This window comes from Dermacentor albipictus, chromosome 6 (genome assembly GCF_038994185.2).
Source record: "Dermacentor albipictus isolate Rhodes 1998 colony chromosome 6, USDA_Dalb.pri_finalv2, whole genome shotgun sequence".
Lineage (NCBI taxonomy): Eukaryota > Metazoa > Arthropoda > Arachnida > Ixodida > Ixodidae > Dermacentor > Dermacentor albipictus.
In genome coordinates, this window is record NC_091826.1 from 108,562,917 (window position 1) to 108,571,082 (window position 8,166).

Genomic DNA, 8,166 nt, shown 5'->3' on the forward strand with positions numbered 1-8,166 from the left:
CGGTCGCTTTGGAGTTGCGCCACTTACGCCTGCACTCACGACGTCCATGTCTTCTGGCTGGCTGTTTGACGCGGTGGTATCCTTTCCTTCGTCTTTTTTGTTTTCGTCCACTGGAGCATCGTTGACCGCTTTGGTTGGCTCGATAGAATGCCCGACCTCCTCCGCGCGTTCCACATTCTTTTCTTTCTCCGTCGACAATTTAGAAAGGGGCGTGTACACGGGCTCCCCCATTCTGCTGCTGGCTGCTTCCTCTGCGTCAACTTGGTCCATGATGTGCTCCGAGACACGGTCGGCTGTAACCGTACCTGCCACCTTAGCATATGTCTGAGTGCATTCGTTGTCTTCATGACCATAGCGCCTGCACTGACCGCACCACGGTATTCGACAGTGACGTCTAATATGCCCCGTTCGGCGACACCGTAGGCACAGTGGCGCTGGGCCTGGCACAACCAGAAGTGTTGTCATGCCACCCACTCGAAGCTGATGTGGTAGGTCCTCGATAGTAACTCGGGTTTTCAGTTCCAGTGCTACGGTACGAGTCGAGGTTCCTTTGTCCGTGATACCATGGACGCGCCATCGCTCCTTCGATACTTGTGTCACCTTCCCGTAGGCCGCAAGCGCGGTGCGTACATCTTCATCCGGTACATAATGCAAAAGCCAATGTAGCTTTAGCCGAACGTCTTGCTTATTTGGGTCGATAACGAGGCATCGCCTCTCCTTTATCTTGACGTCACCAACGGCGAGCATCTTCTTCATTCCTTCTGCTGTGCTGAAGGTCACCGCCCATACGTGGTTCATCTGGAAAGCCCCCAAAGCAAGCACCTCAGGCAGCATTCCCAGACGAACCATCGTGTCGCGGACATCCTCCACACGATAAGGTCTTGCCTTGATATCTCCGTGTAGAAAAACAGTATTTGTAATCCACGCACCTTTAGGTAACTGTGGCAGAACGACTTCATATCCTTGGTTTCCTTCGGCAAAAAACCTGTTTCTACGACCCATATGGGCCGCTGTATCCGCTCCATCGGAGCTCATGGTGACACAACCTTTAGCCAGCGCGTCCGGAAGTTCGGTTTTTATGTCGCACGCAGGTAGTACAATGGGACGCGCAGTGTTTCACTAATTAGTCTAACAAAATGCGACTCCAAAGCAGCAAGAAAAAAAAGAAGTTGTGGAGGTGCTGGGTATCGATCCCAGTACCTCTCGCATGCTAAGCGAGCGCTCTACCATCTGAGCTACACCCCCGACGGACAGTGCAGGCATACGCTCATAACCCAATCAGTAAATATCTGCCGAAGTTGAAGGAAAACGAAAGCCCTATAAGCGGCGGAAGACCGGTTTTTATGTCGCGCGCAGGTACAATCGGATGCGCAGTGTTTCACTAATTAGTCTAACAAAACGCGACTCCAAAGCAGCAAGAAAAAAAAGAAGTTGTGGAGGTGCTGGGTATCGATCCCAGTACCTCTCGCATGCTAAGCGAGCGCTCTACCACCTGAGCTACACCCCCGACGAACAGTGCAGACATAGGCTCATAACCCAATCAGTAAATACCTGCCGAAGTTGAAGGAAAACGAAAGCGCTATAAGCGGCGGAAGACCGGTTTTTATAAAAAAAATTATGGGGTTTTACGTGCCAAAACCACTTTCTGATTATGAGGCACGCCGTAGTGGAGGACTCCGGAAATTTCGACCACCTGGGGTTCTTTAACGTGCACCTAAATCTAAGTACACGGGTGTTTTCGCATTTCGCCCCCATCAAAATGCGGCCGCCGTGGCCGGGATTCGATCCCGCGACCTTTTGCTCAGCAGCCTAACACCATAGCCACTGAGCAACCACGGCGGGTAAGACCGGTTTTTATGTCGCGCGCAGGTACAATCGGATGCGCAGTGTTTCACTAATTAGTCTAACAAAACGCGACTCCAAAGCAGGAAGAAAAGAAAGAAGTTGTGGAGGTGCTGGGTATCGATCCCAGTACCTCTCGCATGCTAAGCGAGCGCTCTACCACCTGAGCTACACCCCCGACGGACAGTGCATACATACGCTCATAACCCAATCAGTAAATACCTGCCGAAGCTGAAGGAAAACGAAAGCCCTATAAGCGCCGGAAGACCGGTTCTTATGTCGCACGCAGGTACAATCGGATGCGTAGTGTTTCACTAATTAGTCTAACAAAACGCGACTCCAAAGCAGCAAGAAAAAAAGAACTTGTGGAGGTGCTGGGTATCGATCCCAGTACCTCTCGCATGCTAAGCGAGCGCTCTACCATCTGAGCTACACTCTTTTTTCTGTTTATTGTCGGTTTGTAATACATACAAATATGAGCAAAACACTGCGAGAAAAAATTTAAACGCGTCTGCCACTCTGAGGCTGACGCGAGGTATTTAAAAGCACTTCGTAGATGCCAGCTCGTCTAATAATGAAATCCAGTCATTGTCCTCGTTTCTTGCCTTGTACACTTCCTGCACGAGGACCATGCTCTCAATAAAGTTTTCCCTTGAAGACTGAATCTTAATATGCTCATGACGTATCTCCACACTGTAAAATAATTTACACCCTAAAAAGTGAAACTCACACCCATAAGGTGTTATCTATATAACAGACACCCTAAGGGTGTGAGTTATATACACATTTGCACCCTTTTTCACTTTTTAGGGTGTAAATTATTTTACAGTGCATTCGTGTTTTTCATAGACTGTGTAGACACAACAACAAACATATCATGAGGGACTCTATCATCATTTGATGTAGGGAGAAAGCGGATTCCGTACGGCGGCACCTGTAGCTCCTTTTTTAAAGTTCGTTGCAAAATGTCCCACAAGAATACGGCGTCTGGGCACTCCAGGAACATACGCTCTATTGTTTCTGGTTTTCTGCATATTAAGCAGTTGACTGACCATGCTACAAACAGTCCTTTTTGTTCGAGCCATGGCTTAACCGGTAACGTTTCACTGTGACGTTGAAAGAAAGAGGACTTGGCTGACGAGCGCACCGGCATCTGCTTTACCCTTTTAAACACGTTTCCTCCATTTTCCATACAAAATTTCGTCTATATATAGGTGTAGGCAGCAACGTGTCGATAACATCTTTGTGGAGCTTCTTTCGCTTAACACTGTTTAAATACTCTAAAGAAAAACGCGTGCACAGGAATTGGTACGCCCATACAACTTCACGCAGAAATCCTTTGATAGTTGGTCTCGCTAGTCGTGTTGACACAATATTGCTACGGCACAGTATGTGCGATCACGAAAGGCCAGCAGTGTGAAGACGACGACGACGATTTAGAAGCTAGCGCGGGCTGTTGCCTCTTGGCCAAGCGCAGCGTATTTTCCTTGTAAATATATTTGTACATAGCTTGTCGTCTGCGTCTTCCTACGTAACATATTTGGTGGAGGTGGACGTTCCCTGTACCTCGTCACGGAGCTTCGCAGTGGACGGTACGTCGAGCCTACCTTCATGGCTCCCGGCGACGCCAACCCGACTCCACCGGCTCCGCCACCTGCTGCCCCTTCGACGACCTACATCACCCTCTCCGCTCCCCGTGATCCTGGCGTATTCTCGGCAAAAGATGGGGAAGACGTCGAGGACTGGATCAGCCTTTACGAACACGTCAGCCGCAATAACCGGTGGGACCCAACTATCATGCTCGCCAACGTCGTCTTTTACCTCGGTGGCACACCTCGAGTTTGGTATCGGACGCACGAAGATGAGCTGACCAGTTGGGATTCGCTTAAGCAAAAGCTTCGAGACTTGTTCGGCAACCCCTACGGTCACCAACTTGCCGCGCAGAAGGCGCTTTCCGTTCGTGTGCAGACGTCAACGGAGCCCTACGTCACGTACATTCAGGACGTCTTGGCTCTGTGCCGAAAAGTTGACACCCACATGACTGAGTCAGACAAGGTTTCCCACATCCTCAAAGGCATTGCCGATGACGCCTTCAACTTGCTCGTTTGCAACAACGTAGCCACGGTGGATGCTGTTATAAAAGAGTGCCGCCGCCTGGAACTCGCCAAAAGCCGACGTATTGACCAGCAGTTTGCCCGTCTGCCCAACGCCCCAGCGACATCTTTCTGTGCCGACGCTCCTCGTCCCACCAACACTGCCGATGTTACCAGGATCGTCCGGCGTGAGATCGAGGCCGCCTATCCGGCTGCCTTCGACTCCAGTCCCACCACCACATCTGTAGTCACGGTCTCACTGATCCAGGCAGTTGTTCGCCAGGAGTTTGAAAACATGGGTCTTCACACCATCTGCTCGGCCCATCGCCCTGATACCCGCCCGGCTTCTTCGATTTCGCCCCGTCCCGCATCTTCTTACCCACCACGTTTCCGCAACCCATCTGAATGGCGCACTGCTCACGACAAGCCTATTTGTTTCCACTGCCATCGCATCGGGCACATTTCTCGGCACTGTCGTAGTCGCTGGAGTTCCCCGATCCGGTCTACTTATACTGCCTACTCTCGCCCCTCAGGTGGCCCTTCTCGTCCCTATGCCGCACGCTCCGATAATGCCGCCACTGATTCTCCTGCAACGAACCGCCCCTATTCTCGTTCGCCTTCGCCCCAACGACGACAATCTCGCTCTCCCCAGCCCCGTCGCTCCTATTCGCCGACTCCCTTCGGACGCCGCTCCCAGCCGGAAAACTAGACGATGCAGCGCCTCGAGGTGACGCTGCATTGCCCCCTACGCCGCCAAATCCTCTACTGACTTTGCCCACTCATCTGAACCTTCTTGACGTGCAAGTCTTATACTTCTAGGCCCTCCGCCAATCGCAAGTACCTTATTGAAATAATAGAATTTTACGAAGTAAATTACGTTAAAAACGTCGTAAACTCCGACTTGCAAACAAGGTACAGACACGATAGTTTTGGGTTGTAATTCGAATATACGAGAAAATGCGTCTACATTCCACTTGTGAAAGTGGATGTACAGTGAAGCTGCTGCCGACGTTAGACAAGAACAACCACCGTTAGACAAGAACCACCACCCCGAGTGACGTTAGAAGACGCTAGAAAAGCACCACCACCACAAGCGACGTATGCCACACGCGCACGCACGTCTGCGAATGTTCAGCATACGTCCTATTCTTAGAGGCCTTCCGTTATGCGCAAGTGCCTTGCTAAAATAATTGAATTTTTGAAGTTAACTGCGTCACAGACTTCTTAAAGTGCGATATACACACCGGTTGCAGAAATTACACGTTATGCAGACACGTTATGCGCAAGTGCCTTACTAAAATAATTGAATTTTCAATGTAAACTGCATCACAGACTTCTTAAAGTGCGACTTACGCACCAGCTGCAGACATGATAGCTTCGGATTGCAATTTGAATACACGAGAAAACATCATTGTGTCACGCAGAAACTCAAAGACAAAGCCCTTTTTCCAGCTGCCGTTTGAGGTCTGTCTGAGTGCAGTACCACGGCCGCTCGTTCCATTGAGCGGCCGTGGCAGTACCTAGGAGGTTAGCAGCACGTTGTAAATGCTAACGATGTCTTCGTGGAAACAAAGGCCGTTGAAGGCCGTAGTGGGAGTAATGAGGTGCTGTGCCAAAGGAGCACTGTAGATTTAGCTAGGCCAGCTGTGAATGAATTGGCAGAGTCACCACATGTGTGCGTGGCAGGTATTATTAATAAGGTTTTTTGACGAAGTTCAGAGTACCGCTGACCCGACAGACACGAGCACCCATGTCGAGTCAGGGCTGCGTGCCAAAGCGCAGTGCACGCTGCACGATGCAGTTGAAGCAATTCGCAAGAGTGCGAGCTGTGTAGCTCCAAGGCAGACAGCTGCATTGTTCAGGGCTCTGTGATGCTGTCGGCCAGTTTAGGTAGCCAAGAGGGCGGTGATTCAGGTACAAATCGTGCAGACTGTGCAGGTGGGACAGCGATCGAGACAGACAAGCTGTCATAGCATGAGCTTGACAATGCTGTAGAGGGCAGTTCGCAGGAATCCGAGTTGCATAGCTTGAGTAAAGACTGCTGTATTGTTTCAGAGTCTGTTAAACTGTCCGCCAATCCAGGCAGAGCGATGATTTAGGTACAAATCTCTCAGACTGCGCGGGCGAGACAGTACTCTGGACTGACGAGATGTCGAACGATCAGCAAGAGGCGCGAGCTTTAGCTTGTCTTAATTTGACAAGAAACTGCTTGGACAAAAAGAAAACCAAGTATTTATACAATTTTACCCGAACTGACAACGCTTCAGAACCTGCATGTTGCCCTCACAAGACTCATGTGCAGCTGGTACATGATATAAGAAAAGACAACTATAAAGTTATCACAAAGAGCACAATATTATATTCCAGTGGCTGCCTGTACATACCAGCATTGCTGGGTTTGAACCCGCCGACGAAGCCGTCCGGTCCGCCAGTGTAGAAGCCTGATGAATTACGATCCCCTTATCCAGAACCGACGCTGCAAGAAATCTTTATTTCATGGCTAAAGCTATAACTCACAAATATTGGTCTTCTCCCAACCTCCCGATGTGTCATCTTCATATACTTGATCCATCCCTAAAGCTACAAGAGCCATCAATAGTTTCCCGCTCTGAGGCTACAGTGTTGTGGTGCTTCTGGCTCGGGGTGGCATTTAGAAAGGCCTACGCATTTCCCATCGGAATGAGGGATATGTACATGTGGGACTTTTGTGCAACTACATTGAACTCATCTCACGTCTCTGTCCCCGGTACAATGTCAAAAGTGAGTAGTCCAAAAGTGAGTACGAGGAGAAAGCACCATAGAAAGATGCGTTGTCAATATTGGAATGATGTAGAGAGTGTGACACAGCGTAAGAAAGTGAGAAGCATGAAACAGCTAGAGCGGGGCGTAAGGAAAGGCGCGCTTGTCGTTGACAACGTTGTTGATTCAAGCCTGTCTGAGCCACCGGCTAAAAAGAGTCAGAGAAACATGCGCTGCGCGAACGCTGACAAAGGGCACGGGACAATTATGGTCCCAGTCGTTCCGTCGCCCTTTTCAGGACGCACCATGCAGTGCAAAGGAAAGCAAGGTGGCAGGACGAGACTAGGTGCTAGGGGGACCTGACGCGGTCAGCCGAGGCCAATGTGAAAGCATGTCGCAACGAAGCAAATTGGCAGGGGACTGTAACATCTGGAAAGAGCTGATCGAACTTCAGACCTTTCGATGCCATAGCATTAAGGGCTCCATGTTGTAGAAAATCCGGCATCGGCGTCCAGCATTGGCCATTGTTATGGCAAATGTCATTCCGAACCATGCAAACCCAACCATGCATACCCAACAACGCAGCCCTCCATGTAGCGCAAAGAAGCTACTGAACTAATCCAACTTCTCAAAGTAAAATATGTCATAAAATTGTAAAGTATGACTTACGTACAACCTACAGACATGATAGTGTCAGACTGTAACAATTTGAATATATCATAAAACACAATTCTGTTACGCGGAAACTCAAACACAAATACTTCTAAAGCAATAGCGTTTTCCAGCTGCCGTTGGAGGTCTGCCTTAGTAGGAGCGGTGCGGCCCCCTCGGTTCTTTGCACACCACCAAAGCTCGCCTTCATGCATAGCATTCGATGCCAGCATTCCCCGGTAAACGTCACGGTTTCATAGGCTGCAGTAGCCAGTAAGCGTGAGAAGCACTTAGGGATCTTTGAATGCTATTGCATTCCACTATTAAAGGCGAAGCTTAAGCGTTCTCCAAATGTTTGTTGTTCCTAGATAATAATGTTGTTCCTAGGAATAGCTTTCAAAGCACGACCACCTCGAGTACGGCTCAAAAGTATGAGTCCGTCATAAGACAATCGTAACAAAAAGCAAAAAGGTTTCCATAGAAACAAACGTTTTGTTTGTTTATTTTTGGGTGTTTTAGAAGTTTCGGAATTTTCGGCTAGAGTTGCTTTAGTTACAAATTTTGTTACGGTTTCCTTGTGAAAAACTCTGAAGTTTGAAAGATGTGTTTTACGTAAGGCTTTAGTTTCGTGGATAAGTGGTTGATCAGTATTTAGGCTTGCTTCTTTGGGGAGTGACTTGAAACGTGAAGCTTATTTTGTTAAAAGCCTACAGTAACGTGCGCGTGTATTAGTTGAACTTTTTTAGAAGTGTCTTCGAAGTTTTTTTCTCAGGTTAAGTGCGCTGGTTTCGACTAAGTGCATCATTGCACAGAGAAGCGTTGGTAGTCCTTTAGCATGTGT

At 49.0% G+C, this 8,166-nt stretch overlaps 3 non-coding genes across 3 annotated transcripts; all 3 read right to left on the reverse strand.

Moving 5' to 3' along the window:
- Positions 1–1,172: 1,172 nt before the first annotated feature.
- TRNAA-AGC (transfer RNA alanine (anticodon AGC)) lies at positions 1,173–1,245 on the reverse strand. The gene has a single exon. It is a non-coding gene; the product is annotated as a tRNA-Ala (tRNA).
- A 189-nt stretch (positions 1,246–1,434) lies between these two features.
- Positions 1,435–1,507, reverse strand: TRNAA-AGC (transfer RNA alanine (anticodon AGC)). The gene has a single exon. It is a non-coding gene; the product is annotated as a tRNA-Ala (tRNA).
- A 440-nt stretch (positions 1,508–1,947) lies between these two features.
- On the reverse strand, positions 1,948–2,020 carry TRNAA-AGC (transfer RNA alanine (anticodon AGC)). The gene has a single exon. It is a non-coding gene; the product is annotated as a tRNA-Ala (tRNA).
- Positions 2,021–8,166: the final 6,146 nt, after the last annotated feature.